Genomic DNA, 24732 nt, shown 5'->3' on the forward strand with positions numbered 1-24732 from the left:
TACTGGTCAGTTTCTTGATTTAAATGTACTTGTTTTTTTATTTTAAATATTGTATTTGTTCCCATTTTGTTTTTTTTACTTTAAAATAAGATATGTGCAGTGTGCATAGGGATTTGTTCATAGTTTTTTTTTATAGTCTGGCCCTCCAACGGTCTGAGGGACAGTGAACTGGCCCCCTGTGTAAAAAGTTTGGGGACCCCTGCTCTACTGGGTATATACCCCAAAAACTCAGAAACATTGATACATAAAGACACATGCAGCCCCATGTTCATTGCAGCATTGTTCACAGTGGCCAGGACATGAAAACAACCAAAAAGCCCATCAATAGATGACTGGATAAAGAAGATGTGGCACATATACACTATGGAATACTACTCAGCCATAAGAAATGATGACATCGGATCATTTACAGCAAAATGGTGAGATCTTGATAATATTATATGAAGTGAAATAAGTAAATCAGAAAAAAGCAGGAACTGCATTATTCCATACGTAGGTGGGACATAAAAGTGAGACTAAGAAACATTGATAAGAATGTGGTGGTTATGGGGGGAGGGAGGAGAGGGAGAGGGAAAGAGGGAGGGGGAGGGGCACAAAGAAAACTAGATAAATGGTGACAGAGGACAATCTGACTTTGGGTGATGGGTATGCAACATAATTGAATGACAAGATAACCTGGACATGTTATCTTTGAATATATGTGTAAAGCCAGAAGCCACGGCCACTATCACAGCAGCCTGGCCCATGCAGATTCGCAATGAATTCGGACAGTCGGTAAAGAAACAACGGAGCCAAAAACTTGTGGGCCATAGTCTTTAATTCTACCTTGCACCCGGCGGGCAAGAAAAAACACACACTAGGCTCCAAAACCCACTCACATTCAGTGCTCACAAAGCCACTGACTTATCCGAGTTTCCTAGAATCAAAGGTTTCTAGCTCACCAGCCTTATTCTCCTCAGTTCCTGTTGGGCAGATAAAATGTACAATATTATGCTCACTTTGTTAAAAATGACGCGGCCCACATGAGGCCATCACCCAGGTGATATTAATCTGTGTTGAGAATCCTTGTAGCCTGGGGCTTGGATTTGAGATTAAGTCTTTCCCACCCTTTTTGATGTGGGGTGGTACAATCCAATCATGCCTCAGAGAAGTGACTTTATATTAGAGACTTCCCTATTTTGTATATTGGATTAGAGGTTGTGCCGCTACAATATAAAATGGGGGCAGAACGGGAGCTTGCGCTCTTGGTTCCTGGGATGATTAGCATGAGAGAGTGGAGGGAGCAGAGCAGAGAGCAGAAAGAGGCCATGTGGCCAGGAGAAGCAGCCAAGATGGCGGAGTGCTGAGTGAGATGCCAATTTGTGTAATTTGTATAGAGAGAAGGAAGGAGATGGGGAACTCAGAATAAGGCTGGTGAGCTAGAAACCTTTGATTCTATGAAACTCGGATAAGTCAGTGGCTTTGTGAGCACTGAATGTGAGTGGGTTTTGGAGCCCAGTGTGTATTTTTACTTGCCTGCCGGGTGCAAGCTAGAATTAGACAATGGACTATCAATTTTGGGCTCCATTGTTTCTTTACCGACTGTCCGAATCCAATGCGAACATGCATGGGCCAGGCTGCTGTGATAGTGGCCCTGGCCATGCCTTCTGGCTTTACATTTGGCATAGTCTGTGGCAGGATTTGATACAGATCGCCAAGGAGCCTTTGAGCGGTGGAGTAGAGGACTGGCTACTGTTATGGTTTTCCATGGCTGTCCTTTTGGGGATTTTAGGCTGGCTGACTTTTACAGCCATGCGTGAGGAAACTGAGAGCTCTGTGGAAGAGGCCACCCGGGACCTGCAAACTGAGCAGCGGAAGGAGCTGGAGCAAATGTGGGAGAAACCGATGCTGACCCTGGAGCTGGAGGAAGTGCTGGAGGAGGAGGCCGACCAGGTTTGCGAGATTCGCCTGGAAATGGAGCAGCTGCTGGAGGAGGAATCACAGGTTCGTGAGTTGCAGATTGCCCTGGATATTGTGGAGAGCCAGCAGTGGCAGGAGGCTGGGGCTGAGGCTGAGGCTGAAGCTGAGGCTGGGTCCAGAGCTGCAAGGTCTGTGGAGGAGAAGGCAGCGGCAGCCCGGGGCTTGAGCCTGGCAGCGGGAGCTGGTGTTTTCAGTTCCTCTTTGGAGGATGAGAAGAATCGGACTGGATTGTGATCCGCAGTCTCCAGAAGGTGAGAGCCCAGAAGCAAGGAGTTCTTACTATGCTCATGGTGGGTCTGCGATTTTGAGGACATAGGATGAAAGTTATCATGCTCTTCAGAGCCAAGATGGAAATGCTGACTACCATTGCCATGTGCTCCTTTTTGGGACAGTGTAAGAACTGCCAGGATGGCAGAAATGAGGGGAGTGGCTGAAGTCTCATGTGCACGGTCTGATTTCCTGGACTATGACCGGAGTGGGCATTGGCTTCTTTGTTGGATGGACTTACGGATTACGGATTTTGGACAATGTGAAATATCCTGATGGGGGTGGGGGTGGCTTTCCTAGAAGCACTCCCCTGCCCCAGGAAGCTATTCCCATGGCTAGAAAAGCTTTGGGCAAAGTGCTCAGAGACTGGTGAAGTGTACCATTGTAATTGTTAAAATTGTATAATTTGCCATGTTGTAATTTGTGTAATGTGCCTAATTTATTTGCACAGGGATGCCGGTGGTATAGATTGTGGGTAGAAATGTGAGCATAGGGGTGGATTGTTGGGCAGATAAAATGTATTATGCTCACTCTGTTAAAAATAGCGCTGCCCACGTGAGGCCATCGCCCAGGTGATATTAATGTGTGTTGAGAGTCCTTGTAGCCTGGGGCTTGGTTTTGGGATTAAGCCTTTCCCACCCTTTTTGATGTGGGGTGGTACAATCCAATCATGCCTCAGAGAAGTGACTTTGTATTAGAGACTTCCCTGTTTTGTATATTGGATTAGAGGTTGTGAAACTACAATATAAATGGAGGCAGAACGAGAGTTGGCTCTCTTGGTTCCTGGGATGATTAGCATGAGAGAGCAGAGGGAGCACAGCAGAGAGCAGAAAGAGGCCATGTGGCCAGGAGGGGCAGCCAAGATGGCAGAGTGCTGAGTGAGATGCCAGTTTGTGCAGAGTTTGTATCTGGGATAAGGAAGGAGATGGGGAACTGAGGAGAATAAGGCTGGTGACCTAGAAACCTTTGATTCTAGGAAACTCAGATAAGTCAGTGGCTTTGTGAGCACTGAATGTGAGTGGGTTTTGGAGCCCAGTGTGTGTTTTTACTTGCCCGCCAGGTGCAATCTAGAATTAAAGATGACAGCCTATCAGTTTTTGGCTCCATTGTTTCTTTACCCACTGTCCGAATCCTATGCGAACCTGCATGGGCCAGGCTGCTGTGATAGTGGCTCTGGCCCTGGCCACTGGCTTTACACCCCATTAAAAAAATAAAATTTAAAAAAAAAAAGGCAAAAAAAATAAAAAAAAGAAAGAAAGAAAACCCAAGGCTGGCAATAGAGGTGTGTACCACTTTAAACCCAGTGACACTGCTCCTAGTGAAGGAAGGAAAGCAGCAGCACAACTGCTTAGAAGTGTTTGAGTCTGTATACTCCAGCCAGCCAGACCTGTTAGACCAACCCATAAGAGACCCAGATTGGGATCTGTATGTAGATAGAAGCAGCTCTGTCAACTCAGGAGGGGAAAGGCAAGCAGGGTATGCAGTAATGACAGAGATTGTGGAGGTGTGGCCTCTGCCCCAAGGCACTTCTGCTCAGCAGGCAGAACTGATTTCTCTGACTCAGGCCCTAGAGCTCAGTGGAGAAAAATGAGCAAACATTTCTACCAATTCCTGCTTTGCCTTTTTTACTCTGCAAGTCAATGGGGCTTAACATGGACTAAGGAAAGAGGGCTCCTAACAGCTGAAAGCAAGGACTGCAAATATTCAGGAGAAATTCTCCAGCTGCTGGAAGCAGTCTGGAAGTCAAAACAAATAAACAGTAATCTACTGCCAAGGACACCAGAAGGGAGGAAGAGTAGAAGCCCAGGGGAATGCCAGAGCAGATGCAGAGGCAAAGCAGGCTCTATTCTGCCCTACTTCAAGACTACTACAACCCCTTTTATCTTGTGGTCCCCAGATCTTGCACGTAAATATTCTGAGGAAGAGAAAAGGTGAATAAAAAAACTAAGGGCAAAGGATTAAATGATGACTGGATGCAACTGCCAGATAGTAGAGTTGCCATCCCCCACCTGTTGGGACTGACAGTAGTCTGAGTTTTACACACTGCCAATTATGTGGGACAAGAAAAAAAAGAAAAATTTCTAGAAAGGTAATTTTACATTTCTCTACTAGCAACTTTAGCCAAAGGAATCAACTTGTGCTGCCCAACCTGCTGCCAGAACAGTGCCAAACAAGGACCCTTGATGCTTCCAGGTATCTAGTCCTATGGGATAGCCCTCTTTGTGGATGTGCAAGTAGAGTTTACCAAAATGCCCCAAAGCCAAGGCTGTGGGTACTTGTTAGTGCTAGTGTGCACCTACTTGGGATGGGTAGAAGCCTATCCCACCTGGACTAAAAAAGCCAGAGAAGTAACAAAGGCACTGCTCAGAGAAGTCATTCCAAGGTTTTGACTGCCACTTTGGATAGGTTCTGACAATGACTTTAGTGGCTAAGTTAGTAGGAGAAACAGCAGAAGCTTTAGGCATCACCTGAAAGCTTTATGCAGCATACAGACCACAGAATTCAGGGAAGGTGGAATGCATGAATAAGACTCTAAAGTTAGGGCTTAGCAAGTTATGTCAGGAGACAAATATTAAGTGGGTGCAAGTTTTACCTTTAATTCTGTTTAAAATTTGGGGTACCCCATCCAACAACACTGAGTACTTGCCTTATTATATATTATACAATAGGCCTCCTCTAATATTATGCAGTTCTCTAGGGACTCCCTGAGAACTAAGAGAAACAGAACTAAACAGACAACTAGAGGCTTTAGGCAAGGCAGCTTGTACCATATCCAAGCAGGTGTTGGATAGGACTCAGATCAGTCAGTTTACTCCTGTTCATTCTTATTTCCCAGGTAAAGGGTCAGAGATGTGGGTGTGGGTCAGAGATTGGAATCCAGCACCTCTCCATCCCAAGTGAAGAGTACCCTACACTGTGATCCCAATTACTTCAACAGCTGCTAAAGTAGAGGGAACACCTGCTTGGGTTCACTACAGTTGCCTGAAGCCAGCGGTGGCTGCAGAGACAGCCCTCACAGATGGCACAGATGGATCCCACAAACCTTGTAAGTTGACCCTAGAAAGATGACATGTTCTGCTCCAGACACAAACTGGAAGCTGGCTGGTCCATGTATGACTGAGGACTGAGGAACTTTACTGTGGGGCTCCTTATAATTGGACTCTAGGGAGAAAGGGGACTAGGACAGAGGACTGTGAACTATGTATCCATATCACCAATGAAGGTCAAAAAGACTCATCACCTTGCTTTTCTACAGCTTCTGTGAATGCCAGGGAACCCAGAAAGGGACTTGCACCTATAATCAGACTCAATATTCAGTATGTGACCCAGGAAATGACCAACCTTATATCTATTATAACCCCACACTACTCTCACCAAAGTAGTGTTTGATTTAAAAGTAGCAAAGGGAGGAGGAATTTGGGGATGGAATGATGGGCCAACTATTGCACAAAATAAGGTCAAAGGAAAGGCCAAACAAGTCATCTTAAGGTTTGATGCATGTGCCACTTTAAGTCATTCAGAAAGGGGGTGTTGGCCCCTTGGCTGTGAGAGAAGCTACAGGGTAAATGAAAAGTATATATGTGCTCATAGCTACCCCTGTGGAATAATATGTGAATATTGGTCATATGTCCAATGGGCTACTTGGGAAAAAGACACCTTTGAAAAGAAAGAAGTATATTTTAAGAAAGGGGTAGTTCTGTCAAACTGTACCACCCATGGGTGCAATCCCTCAAAGCTAATCATAACCAACCCCCTAAACCACAGTTGGAAGGCTGGAGAAGTGCTAACACTTGGCATTGATGGAAAGGGGCTAGCTACAATTATTCCTATCCTTATCAGAGGTCAGGTACTGGACTACCCCACTCAAGCCTTCCAAGTATATAAGTCCTTCTATGAGGAAGCAGCTGAATCCCTACACCCACCACCACAATCAACTAAGAACTTATTCCTCAGGATGATTGAAGAAATAGCTTATTCCATGAATGTCACCTTCTGCTATGTACATGGGGAAACTCTAATAGGGGATGGTTCTCACCAGGGCTGTGCCAAATATAATGACTCCTCACACTTCTGATGACAGCTAATGGATTTTAAAGCATACTATTATAGGACAATACTGCTTGGCCAGAGGTGGAGAAAATTTCATTGAATCAGTCAGGATTTAACTTGCCTTGGCCAATGGTATTATAATACTACCTCCAAACAAAGCATGTCATGGGGTAATCAGGTGGAGAAAAATCTATTGGCCAGGTTTCCAGAGTTAGCTGGAGCCTGGCTGGACCCAAGGAAGGCCATAGACTGAATAGCACTATGTGGACTTTACTGGATCTTTGGAAACAGCACCTATATCCACCTTCCCAGGAATTGGGAAGGGAGCTGTATAATTGGTATGATAAAGCCAACTTTTTTCCCTTGTGCCTGAAAACAGAAGAATTTCTTGGCTACCTGGCCCCATAGCCCTTACAAAAGGGGAAAAGAGAACTCCAGATATGAGACTGGAAAGATGATGAGTGGCCCCAGAACAGATAATCCAATACTATGGACCTGGCACTTGGGCAGAGGATGGCTCTTGGGGATACCATACCCTCATTTACATGTTAAGCCAGATTATCTGACTGCAGGCAGTCTTAGAAATAATTACCAGTGAGACTAGGAAAGCCCTAACCCTCCTCACACATCAACAGACCCAGGTGAGAAATGCCATCTACCAAAACAGGTTGGCACTAGACTACCTATTAGCATCAGAAAGAGGAGTATGTGGGAAATTTAATCTCACCAATTATTGCCTACAGATAGATGACCAGGGCCAGGCAGTTGAGAACATTGTCAAAAAGATGACAAGACTGACACATGTGCCTGTGCAAGTTTGGCATTGATAGCCTAATAGCCTCTTAGGGGGATGATTCTCCACCCTTGGTGGGTTTAAAACTTTAATAGGAGTAGTTTTACCACTCCTAAGACCAGGGGTCCCCAAACTTTTTACACAGGGGGCCAGTTCACTGTCCCTCAGACCGTTGGAGGGCCAGACTATAAAAAAAACTATGAATAAATCCCTATGCACACTGCACATATCTTATTTTAAAGTAAAAAAAACAAAACGGGAACAAATACAATATTTAAAATAAAGAACAAGTAAATTTAAATCAACAAACTGACCAGTATTTCAATGGGAACTATAGGTCTGCTTTTGGCTAATGAGATAGTCAATGTGCTCCTCTCACTGACCATCAATGAAAGAGGTGACCCTTCTGGAAGTCAGCGGGGGCCAGATAAATGGCCTCAGGGGGCCACATGCAGCCCGCGGGCCGTAGTTTGGGGACCCCTGCCAAAGACCATGTTAGGACCATGTTTACTGCGTCTGTTAATGAACAACTTAAAGAGCATGGTAGAAGCCACCACACAGCAACAAGCTATGGCCCATGTGTACTTTACCCACCACTATCAGGAAATCTCCAGGAATTAGATAAAGAATGTGAAACTCCAGCATAAAAAAGAAAGAAATTTATAGAGTCTCCAAGGGAGAAATGAGAGAGGAGACACCAAAAGAATGCAGGAAAATGGGCCTGCAGAAATGACTGACTCAGCCAGTTAAAGATTATCCACATCTTTAACTCTAACAAGAGATCTCTAAGTGATCTGGAGATGCTTACAATACTTACAAGAGAAACAAGATCTGTAAGTAGATAAGGCCAGGGGTCCAGAAACCCCTTACCCCTTGCTGCCCTACCGAAATTTCCCTGCCCCACCTTGAGACACAAGGTGCACATAGGACCTCAGACAAAGGGATCATGCATTCCTTGCATGGACACTGTAAAAGGTTTATAAGATGTAAGAAATCAAATATGGGGAGCTTTTGCTTTGGTGCTACTAGCCCCAGGGCTCTGCTGGCTTCTAATAAATTCTTTCTTCATTGAGTTGTCTGGGTGCCTATTTTACTCCATTTGCAAGCCATTTCCTGCTACACGATCTCTTAACCACTTAACCACACAGCCAGTACCCCATAGGTTTTTATGTAATATTTTTATTTTTCAGTTTAAATTGTTTTATATTTCAAATTGTGATGTATTTGGGGGGTTATTTAAAAAGTGTGACTTATGACTTAAAACATAAGGAGCTCTTAGTTCCCTTTTATTACTGATTTTTTAGGTTAATGGCCATGAGAGCAAGACATACACTTTATATTCTTTCAAACCTTAAAGCTTGTTGTAAGTTGCTTTGCGTTGCTTTGTGACTTCTTTTATACATATTTCAATTGTTTCTCTACTGTCACCTTGTGCACTTGACTGGGAAACTACAGCAGAGTGAGTGACCCCTTGCTCAAGCTAGTGACCTTTGGCATCAAGCTCAAGCCAGTGACCATGGAGTCATATCTATGATCCCATGCTTAAGCTAGTGACCCTGTGCTCAAACTGGTGAGCCCATGCTCAAACTGGTGACCTTGGGGTTTTAAACCTGGGTCCTCTGCATTTCAATTTGATGTTCTATACACTGTGCCACTGCCTTGTCAGGCCTGTACATCTTATAAACTTATGTTTTTTGTATCTCTAAGCCTTTCATCCATATGGGGCCTGTGAGTCTCATAAGTGAGGTTCCCATGCCTATTTATCTGTTAAATTACATTACTTTCTGTTGATAATTTGCCTCATCTCTGTTTATTAGACCAGTGTTTTTCAACCAGTGTGCCGCGGTACACTAGTGTGCCATGAGACATGGTCAGGTGTGCAGTGGGGAAATTAAACATGGGTCCCCAAACTATGGCCCGCGTGCTGGATATGGCCCACAGAGTCTATTTATTCGGCCCACCGCCAGCCGCCTCCATCCGAACATAAACATTCCCCTCACAATCCCTCCAGCTATCAGCGACAGGAAGAGTGGAGGCACAGGGAATGCTCACTGACCAATCACCTTCTAGGACTCATTTCGACCACTAGCGATAAACCAATAGTAGGCTGCCTCTCATCCACACCCAGGAAGGTCCCTGCTCAGGCTGCGGTGCACTTGTCATTGTGTGGCCACACTTGTCATTGTGTGGCCGCGGTGAGTAGTTGAAGATGCTATTCCTCTCCATGGTCCCAATTTCTAATCCTGGTCAGGACTAGAGGTAAATGTTGCCACCACTAGATGAAGCCTCAGTCTCAGCTGGTTATGTCTATCCTGATGGTGTATATAGATATTTGACCTTTTTCTTTTTAAAAGAGGCCCCCGCAGAGGGTGATATACAATGCATCACAATGTTATCTAACTTTAAAGCTAAAGAATGCTGATCTTCCTTTGGATAGTTTTTGGTTATCTGTTGCCAAGAAGTTCCCCATTCTGGCCAACAAAGCTATTTTAACATTGCTCCCGTTTTCAACCACATATCTATGTGAGCTGAGCTTCTCAAGCTTGACTGCGATAAAAACTAAAAACAGAGAGAGACTGAGAACTGTTGAGGAAGAGCTTCCTGTGTGTCTTTCTACCATTCCTGCCAGGATATTCCTTTTGTATTCATTGAAACAGGCCCAGGTTTCACACTAAGTGAGTATAAATACATTTAGAAATTATATTATTAACTATATGTATAATATGTACTGTGTTAGAGTGTCATTTTGTGTCATTTTGGTAGGTGGTATGCCTCAGGATTTTGTAAATGTAAAAAATGTGCCGTGGCTCAAAAAAGGTTGAAAATCACTGTATTAGACTACTGTAGTCAAAAGATGCTTGAGGTTAGAGGGAAGTGTGCTCTCCCCCACATAAGGAAGTAATCTGATACCTAGTAGGAAGTAAATTTTGGGAGCATAGGTATGTCATAAATTCCTGAAATAAGATTTAACATTTTAATTGAAGTAATTTATTTTGAAAACTGAAAAATTATGTCAGTGAAATATGGAACAATGTAGCAATGTAGCTGGTAGATGTATACCTTTTATGTAAAGTTTCAAAGGTGGGAATGAAGAAGGTAATATTTTGTACTCAGCAGGTTGTTTTTAAGCTGGCTGTTAAGAAAGGAAGACCAAGGCTTGACCTGTGGCGATGCAGTGGATGAGGTGTTGACCTGGAAGGCTGAGGTTGCCAGTTTGTAATCCTGGGCTTGCCTGGTCAAGGCACATATGGGAGTTGATGCTACCTGCTCCTCACACCCCTTTCTCCTATCTCTCTCTCTAAAAATAAATAAATATATTAAAAAAAGAAAAAAGAAAGGATGACTAACATATTCAATGCAATTCTGATCTCATACCTTAAGAGATTTATTTGCCAAAATCTGGTTTAGGAAGAGAACTTTAGTACACAGTAATAACCTTAGTGTTAGAAATTAAGACTTCAATAAGCAGCTTGTTGATCCCCTTATTTCTTGTGTCCGATAGGTTTTGAGGTTTCAATAACTGTTAAGTATGCTGCACTGTTCTTAAATTACCTGCATATCACCTGTGTCAACTCTAGAAATCTATAAAACTGTTATTTTTTTTGAAATTTTCTATATACCTAATATGACCTCATTGTCTTATATTCATTGGAATATGAATTCCTCTTAAGCATGTATTATACTTTGAATATCTCCTGCTCATCTGATCATGTTCATTTGAGTATTAGCCAAGGTGCCAGAACTTTGAAAGCATGATGAAGTAATTTTTTTAATCCCCCTGTAAAGCCAGTAGTCAGGGCCAGGGCAATCATCAGAGCAGCCCAGCCTATGCAGGTTCGCATTGGATTCGGACAGTCGGTAAAGAAACAATGGAGACAAAAACTGATGGGCTATAGTCTTTAATTCTAGCTTGCACCCAGTGGGCAAGTAAAAACATACACACTAGGCTCCAAAACCCAGTCACATTCAGTGCTCACAAAGCTACTGACTTATCCGAGTTTCCTAGAATCAGAGGTTTCTAGCTAACCAGACTTATTAACCTCTGTTCCCCATCTCCTTCCTTATCCCAGATACAAACTCTACACAAACTGGCATCTCACTCAGCACTCCACCATCTTGGCTGCTTCTCCTGGCCTACTCCATGTGGCCTCCTTCTGCTCTCTGCTCTGCTCCCTCTGCTAATCATCCCAGGAACCAAGAGGGCCAACTCTCATTCTGCCCCCATTTTATATTGAAGCTTCACAACCTCTAATCCAATATACAAAATAGGGAAGTCTCTAATAAAGTCACTTCTCTGAGGCATGATTGGATTGTACCGCCCCACATCAAAAAGGGTAGGAAAGGCTTAATCCCAAAACCAAGTCCCAGGCTATAAGGATTCTGCCTGCCTTTAGCCCACCCTAACACACACTGATATCACCTGGGTGACGGCCTCCTTGTGGGCAGCGTAATCTTTAACAAAGTGAGCATAATACATTTTATCTGCCCAACAATCCACCCCTATGCTCACTTTACTACCCACAATTTACATCACCGGCATTCCTGTGCAAGGAAATTAGAATATTACACAGATTACAACAGCACAAATCATACAGTTTTAACAATTACAAAGGTACATTTCACCAGTCTCTCAGCACTTAGCCCAAAGCGCAAAATGTCCTCGGCCTTCTTTCTAGCCACGGGAAAAACTTTCCGGGGCAGGGGAGTGCTTCCAGCAAAGCCAACCCCCACCCCCATCAGGGTATTTCACATTGTCCAAAATCCGTAATTCGTAAGTCCTTCCAACAAAGAAGCCAATGCCCACTCCGGTCGTAGTCCAGGAAATCAGTCCACGCAAATAGGGCGTCAGCCACCCCCCTCATCCCTGCCATCCAGGCAGGTCTTACACTGTCCCAAAGAGGAGCATGTGGCAATGGCAGTCAGCATTTCCATCTTGGCTCTGGAGAGCATGATAACGTCCATCCTATGTCCCCAAAATCGCAAACCCACCAGGAGCATAATAAGAACTTCTTGCTTCTGGGCTCTCATCTTATGATGACTGCGGATTGCAACTCCAGCCCGATTCTCCTCATCCTCCAAAGAGGAACTGAAAACACCAGCTCTGGCTGCCAGGCTTGAGCCTCCATCCGCTGCCACCTTCTGCTCCGCAGACCTTGCAGTTCTGGACCCGGCCTCAGCTTCAGCCTCAGCCTCAGCCCCGGCCTCCTGCCGCTTCCGCAACATCCAGGGCAAGCTGCAACTCATGAACCTCTGAATCCTCCTCCAGTGTTTGCTCCATTTCCAGGCAAATCTCGAACACCTGGTTGGCCTCCTCCTCCAGCATTTCCTCCAGCTCCATGGTCAGCATCGGTTTCTCCTGCGTTTGCTCCAGCTCCTTCCACTGCTCGGTTTGCAGGTCCCAGGCAGCCTCTTCCACAGAGCTCTCGGTTTCCTCACGCATGGCTGTAAAAGTTAGCCAGCCTACGATCCCCAAAAGGACAGCCATGGGGAACTGTTGGGCAGATAAAATGTATTATGCTCACTTTGTTAAAGATAACATGAGGAGGCTGTCACCCAGGTGATATTAATGTGTGTTGGGGTGGGCTAAAGGCAGGCAGAATTCTTGTAGCCTGGGGCTTGGTTTTGGGATTATGCCTTTCCCACCCTTTTTGATGTAGGGCGGTACAATCCTATCATGCCTCAGAAAGTGACTTTGTATTGGAGACTTCCCTATTTCGTATATTGGATTAAAGGTTGTGAAGCTACACTATAAAATAGGGGCAGAACGGGAGCTGGGGCGCTTTTGGTTCCTGAGATTATCATTAGAAGAGAGAGCAGAGGAGAGCAGAGAAAGGCCACGTGGAGGAGGCCAGGAGAAGCAGCCAAGATGGCGGAGTGCTGAGTGAGATGCCAGTTTGTGTAGAGTTTGTATCTGGGATAAGGAAGGAGATGGGGAACAGAGGTGAATAAGTCTGGTGAGCTAGAAACCTTTGATTCTAGGAAACCTGGATAAGTCAGTGGCTTTGTGAGCACTGAATGTGACTGGGTTTTGGAGCCCAGTGTGTATTTTTACTTGTCCACCGGTACAAGCTAGAATTAAAGACTATAGTCCACCAGTTTGTGGCTCCGCTGTTTCTTTACCGACTGTCCGAATCCAATGCTAACCTGCATGGGCTGGGCTGCTCTGATGGTGGCCCTGGCCATGGCTCCTGGCTTTACAGGAACCCTAACACTAGCCAATCCTCTACGCCACCACTCAAAGGCTCCTTGCCGATCTGTATCAAATCCTGCTGACTACGCCAAATGTAAAGCCAGTAGTCAGGGCCAGGGCAATCATCGGAGCAGCCCAGCCTATGCAGGTTTGCATTGGATTCGGACAGTCGGTAAAGAAACAATGGAGAAAAAAACTGATGGGCCATAGTCTTTAATTCTAGCTTGCACCTGGCGGGCAAGTAAAAACATACACACTAGGCTCCAAAACCCAGTCACATTCAGTGCTCACAAAGCTACTGACTTATCCGAGTTTCCTAGAATCAGAGGTTTCTAGCTCACCAGCCTTATTCTCCTCAGTTCCCCATCTCCTTCCTTATCCCAGATACAAACTCTACACAAACTGGCATCTCACTCAGCACTCCGCCATCTTGGCTGCTTCTTCTGGCCACATGGCCTCTTTCTGCTGCTCTCTGCTCTGCTCCTCTAATCATCCCAGGAACCAAGAGCGCCAACTCTCGTTCTGCCCCCATTTTATATTGTAGCTTCACAACCTCTAATCCAATATACAAAATAGGGAAGTCTCTAATAAAGTCACTTCTCTGAGGCATGATTGGATTGTACCGCCCCACATCAAAAAGGGTAGGAAAGGCTTAATCCCAAAACCAAGCCCCAAGCTACAAGGATTCTGCCTGCCTTTAGCCCATCCCAACACACATTGATATCACCTGGGCGATGGCCTCCTCGTGGGCAGCATAATCTTTAACAAAGTGAGCATAATATATTTTATCTGCCCAACACCCCCACATTGTAAATGTGAAATTAATGGCTAGGCCACTAACTTTTGGAGAGTTCTGCAGCTGAGAGATCATGGACATCTGCTGGCTAGGATAAACATTCATTTTGCTCCCTATTTTAATTATTTTGTTTATTTTTGTAAGGTTTGGTAAAATGTAGTAGTATTGTGAGTTGTGTTCCTGTCTTCTACATTAACATTGGTATAGAATTATACTTTGAAACTAACTGCTTGAACTGAGAGGTCATGAGTTTTTTTATGGAGTCCTGGCTCTGTTTACGTTGTGAGCATATGGTTCAGTTGCCTCTATCATGTGGTAACTTGGGTCAGTTGTCTGGCTCCATGTGTGGAGTTTGGCTGTAGGGTCTCAATTACAGGTCTGAATTCTGTCTCTAGGGTTTGTGTTCAAATCAGTGTTCAGTTGTATGTGTGTACATCTGGGGTGTGGGGTTTCTTTGTGTGTATCTTTGTGTCCTGGTTTTGAGTGTGGAGTTCATGTGAAGCTACTGTTCTACGGTGTGATGTATGGAATCTGGTGACCAAGGGCCTGTGTCAGTCTCAGGTGTTTGGTGTCTGGTGATGAGGTTTTCATGGTCTGGCTTGGAACTAGAAAACAGTTCTGTGTTTGGTGTCAGGGGTCTTGGGTCCCAGTTTTGGTTTGGGGGTCAGTCCAGTGTTCAGGTGAAGGAGTGTCTGTGTCTGTGGTCCTGAATCTATCTGTGGCATGTGGTATCTGTCAACTAATGGTTGTTGTGTTAACATACATGTAAGCTAGATGTTGGTGGGAAAGGAGAGCTAAGGGTGTTAGACATTATATTTTATCAAAGTGAGAATGCCTGCCTCAGGGAGAAGTCTCAAAACTCAATTCATTCTAATATGATAGGAGGCTCCAGTATTCATAGGATTAATGGCACATTTGAGGAATCCATTGTGTCCTTAGAAGTCTATTGTAGCCTGACCAGGTGGTGGTGCAGTGGATTGAGTGTCAACCTGAGATGCAGAACTTAAGTGTGGCTTGAGCGCAGGGTCCCTGGGTTGAGTCCAAGGTCACTGGCTTGAGCAAGGGGTCAATGGCTTGGCTGTAGCCCCCTGGTCAAGGCACATATGAGAAAGCAATCAGTGAACAACTAAGGTGCCACAACAAAAAAATGATGCTTCTCATCTGCTGGGCAAATAAGTTTGTAAAATTTGTGTTATTTAAATTTGCTCACTTTTTTTGTTAAAAATGACCACTTTCCAGGTATGTGATCTGTGAAACTGCTAATTACCTTCCCGCTTGAACAGGACCATTGTTTTGCTAATATTGCTAGAGGAGGTGTTTCACACCAAAATGTTTTAAGAAGAAAATAAGGGGGAAGGAGAGGAAAGAAGGAGAAAGCCATTTTTTGCAGAATGGAAGGAGAAGAAGCCAATATGGAGAGGAAGAAGAGATAAGCCAGTTTGTTCAGAGAGTGAGAAGCTATGTTGGCAGATGGGGAACCAGAGGTGACTTAGACTTATGTGGTGCCTTTGATTCTAGGAAAACCCAGATGTGTCAGTAACTTTGTGAGTGCTGAATGAGAGGGTTTTGGAGCCCTGATGTTTTTACTCACCAGCCGGTTGCAAGGATAGAATAAAGAAATGGCCCACCAGTTTTTGGATCTGCAGTTTCTTTACCATCTGTCTGAATCTAATGAGAACATGACCCTGCATGTGCCTGGCAATGATGGCCATGAATACTAGACCTACATCATCTCTCTCTCTTCCTGCCTGTCTGTCCTTGCCTGTCCCTCTCTTTGTCTACCTCTCTCTTGTACCCTCAGCCCTCCAGCTGAGATATGGGAGGAATTTTCATGAAGTTACTGCCATTGAGGTGTCACAGAGAAGGAAGGGGGAGATAGTTCCATTGTAGGAGAAGCACCATGGGAGTCAAAACTGGGCAGGAAACTGAGATACAGAATCATGATTGTTAAAGAGATCTGGGATTTTTTTGGCCTTTTTTCTGCCTTTTTTTCCTGAGAGAAACACAGTAGGCATGTCATAGATTTATCACTCCATGTTCTATAGAATTTACATTTTTTTTCAAATGACTAAAGAGACAGACAGCGAGAGAGAGCAAGAGAGAAAGAAAGAGTCATTGGTCCACTTAGTTGTTTTATTTAGTTGTGAGCTCCTTGGTCACTTCTCTTAGGTGCCAAGACTAGAAATTGAACCCATGGCATTGGCAGACAGGTATTGACACTGTATTCACTGATCCACCTAGCCAGGGCCCCATAGTTGTTGTTTTTTATCATTAAGTTCAAATTATTGTAAAATTCAAAGTGAAATTTATTTTGAAGGCTATTTAAAAAGTGTGTTTTTACCATTAAATAGAAGGACTTCCTAGTTATCTGTTTATACTGATTTGTAGATTAACTGTCATGAGAGAAAGAAACATACAGTTAGGTTAAAGCTATGGGTGCCAGTTCACTGGGAAAGGGGAAAGCCTCCTTTCAGCTTCTGTTGACAATTGGCAGGTTGATATAAACCTCCAGCTAGGTCTGCCCTGGAGGAACTCCAGCAAACTACCTTATCTGATATGAGATAGCTGACAGGCTGAACTTCTTCCAGGGTCTATGAGTGGGCCCTAGGGAGAGCCAAACTGCAAACACAAGGTGTTGGGCAGATAAAATATATTATGCTCACTTCGTTAAAGATGGTACTGCCCACGAGGAGGCCGTTCCCCAAGTGATATTAATGTGTGTCTCTGTGGGCAGGTAGAATCCTTGTAGCCTGGGGCTTGGTTTTGAGATTAAGCCTTTCCCACCTGCTGCGGACCAGCGCAGCTCCTAATAACAGTGCGGAATTGAGGAAACACACTTTGTCAGAACAAAACCAATGGGACCGGGAGGACTCTTCAAACTGCCTGGCAGTATCTGAGTGCCTCACAGCCCCAGTTCACTTTATTATATGGACCTATGCAAATCAAGGACCCTGATACAAAGTTGCACATCAAAGGCCAAGACAGGAATTCTCCCAAGGCAAAAACAGGATACATTAGTGAAATTTACAAACATCTGAAACAAACAAAGAGTCAGAGGAAGGGCATGTATATTGCTTCCTGCAACCCAAGGAAGGAAGTGGAGTGGGTGCAAACACTTAGTATCAAAGCCAAATATGGAGATGGAGGAGGTAGAACTTAGCCCCCTGCCAAGCCTTGAATCTATAATGGCTTTTTGCCATTAACGGTCCACAACACCCACCCATTTTGATGTGGGGTGGTACAATCCAATCATGCCTCAGAGAAGTGTCTGTATTAGAGACTTCCCTATTTTGTATATTGGATTAAAGGCTTGGAATCTACACTATAAAATGGGGGCAGAACGAGAGCTTGCTCTCTTGGTTCCTGGGATGATTAGCATGAGAGAGCAGAGGGAGAAGAGCAGAGAGCAGCAGAAAGAGGCCATGTTGCCAGGAGAAGCAGCCAAGATGGCGGAGTGCTGAGTGAGATGCCAGTTTGTGCAGAGTTTGTATCTGGGATAAGGAAAAAGATGGGGAACTGAGGAGAATAAGGCTGGTGAGCTAGAAACCTTCGATTCTAGGAAACTCAAATAAGTCAGTGGCTTAGTGAGCACTGAATGTGAGTGGGTTTTGGAGCCCAGTGTGTGTTTTTACTTGCCCGCCAAGTGCAAGCTAGAATTAAAGAAAATGGCCTATCAGTTTTTGGCTCCATTGTTCCTTTACCGACTGTCCGAATCCAATGCGAACCTGCATGGGCCAGGCTGCTGTAGTGGTGGCCCTGGCCATGGCTACTGGCTTTACATTTGGCATAGTCTGTGGCAGGATTTGATACAGATCGGCAAGGAGCCACTACCACCTTTGAGTGGTGGAGTAGAGGATTGGCTGCTGTAATGGTACCCCATGGCTGTCCTTTTGGGGGCCATAGGCTGGCTGACTTTTACAGCCATGCATGAGGAAACTGAGAGCTCTGTGGAAGAGGCTGCCTGGGACCTGACAACTGAGCAGTGGAAGGAGCTGGAGCAAACGTGGGAGAAAGAGATGCTGACCCTGGAGCTGGAGAAAGCGCTAAAGGAGGAGGCCCACCAGGTTTGCGAGATTTGCCTGGAAATGGAGCAGCAGCTGGAGGAGGATTCACAGGTCCATGAGTTACAGATTGCCCTGGATGTTGTGGAGAACCAGCAGTGGCAGGAGGCCGAGGCTGAGGCTGAGGCTGAGGCTGAAGCTGAGGCCAGGGCTGGAGCTGAAAGGTCTGCAGAGCAGAAGGCAGCAGCAGCCCGGGGCTTGAGCCTGGCAGTGGGAGCTGGTGTTTTCAGTTCCTCTTTGGAGGATGAGAAGAATCAAACTGGAGTTGCAATCCGCAGTCTCCATAAGATGAGAGCGCAGCTGGAATGAGCACCTACTACAACCCTGGTACGTCTGCGATTTTGAGACATAGGGCTGGACAAGCTTGCCAGAGCAGATATGGAAATGCTGACTGCCATTGCCATGTGCTCCTCTTTGAGACAGTGTAAGACCTGCCAGGATGGCAGGAATGAGGGGGGTGGCTGACGCTCCATGTCCGTGGACTGATTTCCTGGAATACGACCAGAGTGGGCATTGACTCCTTTGTTGGATGGATTTACGGATTACGGATTTTGGACAATGTGAAATACCCTGATGGGAGTGGGGGGTGGCTTTACTGGAAGCACTCCCCTGCCCCGGGAAGCTTTTCCTGTGGCTAGGAAGAAGGCCAAGGACATTTTGTGCTTTGGGAAAAGTGCTCAGAGACTGGCGAAGTATACCTTTGTGATTGTTGAAACTATATGATATGTCAGGTTGTAATTTGTGTAATGTGCCTAATTTCCTTGCACAGGGATGCTGGTGATGTAAATTGGTGGGTAGTAAAGTGAGCATAGGGGTGGATTGTTGGGCAGATAAAATTTATTATGCTCACTTTGTTAAAGACGGCGCTGCCCACGTGGAGGCCGTTGCCCAGGTGATATTAATGTGTTTCTCTGTGGGCAGGTAGAATCCTTGTAGCCTGGGGCTTGGTTTTGGGATTAAGCCTTTCCCAACCATTTTGATGTGGGGTGGTACAATCCAATCATGCCTCAGAGAAGTGTCTTTGTATTAGAGACTTCCCTATTTTGTATATTGGATTAAAGGTTTGGAATCTACACTATAAAATGGGGGCAGAATGAGAGCTTGTTCTCTTGGTTCCTGGGATGATTAGCATGAGAGAGCAGAGGGAGCAGAGCAGAGAGCAGCAGAAAGAGGCCATGTGGCCAGAAGAAGCAGCCAAGATGGCGGAGTGCTGAGTGAGATGCCAGTTTGTGCAGAGTTTGTATCTGGGATAAGGAAAAAGATGGGGAACTGAGGAGAATAAGGCTGGTGAGCTAGAAACCTTCGATTCTAGGAAACTCGAATAAGTCAGTGGCTTTGTGAGCACTGAATGTGAGTGGATTTTGGAGCCCAGTGTGTGTTTTTACTTGCCCGCCGAGTGCAAGCTAGAATTAAAGAAAGTGGCCTATCAGTTTTTGGCTCCATTGTTCCTTTACCGACTGTCCGAATCCAATGCGAACCTGCATGGGCCAGGAGGCTGCTGTGATAGTGGCTCTGGCCTTGGCCTCTGGTTTTACACAAGGCTGATGTTTTCCAAGGAAAATTTATTTTAAAAGCCTGGGTGCAGGCAGCCAAGATAAACCAAGCTCTATTGGCCCTGGAAATGATTGGAGTAGGGTATTTATAGTTTAGTCAGGGGTCTTGAAAAAAGCAGCTGATGTCACTGACTTTATATATACAAAGTAATAATTTTTTACATGTAAATTGCAGAGGCACCACAGTTTCTCCAAATTGTTTATTTCTTGGCCCAACTCTCCAAAGGAGGCCTGTGATAGTTCAAAAGGTCCTGGGCCAGCCAGGGCTGGCCAAGGCTTCAAGCAAGCCAGCCACCCCCTCCTCTGAACTGCCCTTGGAATGGGGGAGATGATTCCTGTAAATCCAGTAGCCAGGGCCACCATCACAGCAGCCTGGCCCATGCAGGTTCGCATTGGATTCGGACAGTTGGTAAAGAAACAACGGAGCCAAAAACTGATGGGCCATCATCTTTAATCCTAGCTTGCGCCCAGCAGGCAAGTAAAAACATACACTGGGCTCCAAAACCCACTCACATTCACTGCTCACAAAGCTACGGACTTATTCGAGTTTCCTAGAATCAAAGGTTTCTAGCTCACCAGACTTATTCACCTCTGTTCCCCATCTCCTTCCTTCTCCCTGCACAAACTCTGCACAAACTGGCTTCTCACTCAACACTCTGCCATCTTGGCTGCTTCACCTGGCCTCTTCCATGTGGCCTTTCTCTGCTCTCTGCTCTCTAATGCTAATCTCAGGAACCAAGAGAGCAAGATCCCGTTCTGCCCCCATTTTATAGTGTAGATTCAAAACCTTTAATCCAATATACAAAATAGGGAAGTCTCTAATACAAAGTCACTTCTCTGAGGCATGACTGGATTGTACCACCCCACATCAAAAAGGGTGGGAAAGGCTTAATCCCAAAACCAAGCCCCAGGCTACAAGGATTCTGCCTGCCCACAGCCCACAGAGACACACATTAATATCACTTGGACAATGGCATCTTTAACAAAGTGAGCATAATACATTTTATCTGCCCAACAATTCCTTAGAAGTCTTCTATCAGGAGATAGTGCCTCTAGGCCTGTAGCCTCACTTTTATTGTGATTTAAACTCCTCTAATTTTCAGATCTCTTTCCAATATAAGCTTTCCCTGACATTTCTACATTTCAAATGAAGGTCTGGAAGCCACTAAGCAGGAGAATAGCAAGCCAATCAACTACAACCTCACGGTAAGGTAGAAAATGTTCTGCTTTGAGCCTGGGTAAGAAATTGGATGAGGGGAGTTTTAGTTTTAAAGGGGGCTCTAGTTATAAAACTGCCCTGAACCCAAACCTTACACATACTTTATGTAATTTTATTTTATTTTTTTTAATTAAAGATTTTATTTATTCATTATAGAGAGGGGAGGGGGGGAGGAGCAGGAAGCATCAACTCCCATATGTGCCTTGACCAGGCAAACCCAGGGTTTTGAACCAGCAACCTCAGCGTTTCCAGGTTGATGCTTTATCCACACCACCACCACAGGTCAGGCCTCTTTATGTAATTTTAAATGTTTGAAGCTTGTTGTAGCTTGCTTTATGGTGCTATATAGTTCTTTGAAATATATTCCAAGTGTATTTCTCTGCTGTTATGTCATTTATGTATTGGGAGTAATATTTTAATGCAGATAAGCAGGAAGAGGGTTCAGTGCATTATCTATCAGTGGATAATATAATTCATTGCTTACTTAAAGTATGGTTTTTATCTTTTTACTGATTTGCGTGTGTGACAATCTATTGGTTCTGAAAGGGATGCTCTCTATCCCTGAATGAGAGAGTTGGGTAAAACTCCTGTGTTGGTCAAATAATTTGTAAATATGATATATATGTTTTCTTGCTTAGAGTTTGCATTGGATGTGTGGGACAGGCTGTAAGCAGGCAGGATTCTTATAGCCTAAGGCTTAGTTTTAAGACTAAGCCTTTCCCACCCTTTTTGATGTGGGGTGGTACACTCTCATGAGGAATCCCATTATGCCTCAGATAAGTGTTTTATGTCAGAGACTTCCTTGTTTGTATATTGGATTAAAGGTTTGAATTTCTACACTAAAAATGGGGGCAGACCGGAGCTTGCTCTCTCGGTTCCTGAGATTAGCATTAGAGGAGAGAGCAGAGAGGAGAGCAGAGTAAGGCCACATGGAGGAGAGGAGAGGCAGTCAAGATGGTGGAGCACTGAAAGAGAAGCCAGTTAGTGCAGAGTTTGTGTAGAGAGAAGGAGATGGGGAATGTAAGGCCAGGAGCCGCCATTGTAGCCATTCACATTCAGGTTTGCATTGGATTCAGACAATTGGTAAAGAAACAATGGAGCCAAAAACTGGTGGGCCATCATTTTTTATCCTAGCTTGCACCCAGCAGGCAAGTGAAATACACACTGGGCTCCAAAACCCACTCATTCAGTGCCCACAAAGCTACTGACTTATCCAACTTTCCTAGAATCAAAGGTTTCTAGCTCACCAGACTTATTCACCTCTGTTCCCCATCTCCTTTCTTCTCCCTGCACAAACTCCACCATCTTGGCTGCTTCTCCTGGCCTCCTCCACATGTCCTTTCTCTGCTCTCCTCTCTAATGTTAATCTCAGGAACCAATAGAGCAAGCTCCCAGTCTGCCCCACTTTATAGTGTATATTCAAAACCTTTAATTCAATATACAAACAAGGAAGTCTCTGACACAAAGTCATTATCTGAGGCATAATGGGATTCCTCATGAGAGTACACCACCCTACATCAAAAAGGGTGAGAAAGGCTTAGTCCTAAAACCAAGCCCCAGGCTACAAAGATCCTGCCTTCCCACAGCCCACACCCAACACACATTAATATCACCTGGGCAATGGGCATCCATGTGGGCAGCGCCATCTTTAACAAAGGGAGCATAATATATTTTATCTGCCCAACAATCCACCCCTATGCTCACTTTACTATGCACAGTCTACATCACCAGCATCCCTGCACAAGAAAATTAGGCACATTACACAAATTACAACAATATGGCAAATCATACAATTTCAACAATTACAGAGGTACATTTCACCAATCTCTGAGCACTTTGCCAAAAGCACAAAATGTCCTTGGCCTTCTTTCTAGCCATAGTAAAAGTTTCCCTGGGCAGGGGAAGGGACTCCAGCAAAGCCACCCCCCACCCCCATCAGGGTATTTTACATTGTTCAAAATCCATAAGTCCATCCAACAAAAGAGCCAGTGCTCACTCTGGTCATAGTCCAGGAAATCAGTCCATGCACATGAGACCTCAGCCATCCCCCTCATTCCTGTCATCCTGACAGGTCTTACACTGTCCCAAGGAGGAGCATGTGCCAATGGCAGTCAGCATTTCCATCTCTGCTCTGGATAGCTTAATGTAATCCACCCTGATGTCCCAAAATCACAGACCTACCAGGAACATAGTAAATATTTCTTGCTGTTGGGCTCTCACCTTCTGGAGACTGTAGATTGCAACTCCAGCCCGATTCTCCTCATCCTCCAAAGAGAAACTGAAAACACCAGCTCCCACTGCCAAACTCGAGTTCTAGACAGCGGCCAGCTAGAGTCCTGGGCTGCTACTACCTTCTGCTCCACAGACCTTGCAGCTCCAGCTCTGGCCTCAGCCCCGGCCTTCCACCACTGCTGGCTCTCCAAAACGTCCAGGGCAATCTGCAACTCATGAACCTGTGATTCCTCCTCCAGCAGTTGCTGTATTTCCAAGTGAATCTCAGGAGCCTGGTTGGCCTCCTCCTCCGGCACTTCCTCCAGCTCCAGGGTCAGCATCTGTTTCTTCCACATTTGCTCCAGCTCCTTCTACTGCTTGGTTTGCAGGTCCTAAGCAGCCTCTTCCACAGAACTCTCATTTCCTCATGCATGGCTGTAAAAGTCAGCCAGCCTATGGTCCCCAAAAGGACAACCATGGAGAATCATAACAATAGCCAGTCCTCTACTCAACCACTCAAAGGTGGTGGTGGCTCCACACTCATCTGTATCGAATCCTGCCACAGACTACACCAAATGTAAGGCCAGGAGCCGCCATCCTGGCCATTCACATGCAGGTTTGCATTGGATTCGAACAGTTGGTAAAGAAACAATGGAGCCAAAAACGGGTGGGCCATCATATTTAATCCTAGCTTGCACCCAACAGGCAAGTAAGACACACACTGGGCTCCAAAACCCACTCATTCAATGCTCACAAAGCTACTGACTTATTCAAGTTTCCTAGAATCAAAGGTTGTTTTCTCACCAGACTTATTCACCTCTGTTCCCCATTTCCTTTCTTCTCCCTGCACAAACTCTGCACAAACTGGCTTCTCACTCAGCATTCTGCCATCTTGGCTGCTTCTCCTGGCCTCCTCCACATGGCCTCTCTCTGCTCTTCTCTCTAATGTTAATCTCAAGAACCAAGAGAGCAAGCTCCCAGTCTGCCCCACTTTATAGTGTAGACTCAAACCTATAATTCAATATACAAACAAGAAAGTATCTGATAAAAAGTCATTTATCTGAGGCATAATGGGATTCCTTACACCCTACATCAAAAAGGGTGGGAAAGGCTTAGTCCTAAAACCAAGCCCCAGGCTATAAGGATCCTGCCTGCTTACAGCCTGTCCCCCACACACATTAATATCACCTGGGCAATGGGCAATGAGCATCCATGTGGGCAGCACCATCTTTAACAAAGTGAGCATAATATATTTTATCTACCCAACAGGGAACAAAGAAGAATGAGGTTAATGAGCTGGAAACCTTTGATTCTAGGAAACTCAGATAAGTCAGTAACTTTGTGAGCACTGAATGAGTGGGTTTTGGAGCCCAGTGTGTGTTTTTACTTGCCCACCAGGTCCAAACTAAGATTAAAGATAATGGCCTACCAGTTCATGGCTCTGTTGTTTCATTACCGTCTTTTTTAATCTAATGCAAACCTGCATGGGCAAGGTATCTGTGATGGTGGCTGTAAAGCCAGAAGCCAGGGCCAGGGGTACCAACACAGCTGCCACCCTTGCAGGTTCGCATTGGATTCGGACAGTCGGTAAAGAAACAACGGAGCCAAAAACTGGTGGGCCATAGTCTTTAAT

The sequence above is a fragment of the Saccopteryx leptura genome, chromosome 9 (genome assembly GCF_036850995.1).
Source record: "Saccopteryx leptura isolate mSacLep1 chromosome 9, mSacLep1_pri_phased_curated, whole genome shotgun sequence".
Lineage (NCBI taxonomy): Eukaryota > Metazoa > Chordata > Mammalia > Chiroptera > Emballonuridae > Saccopteryx > Saccopteryx leptura.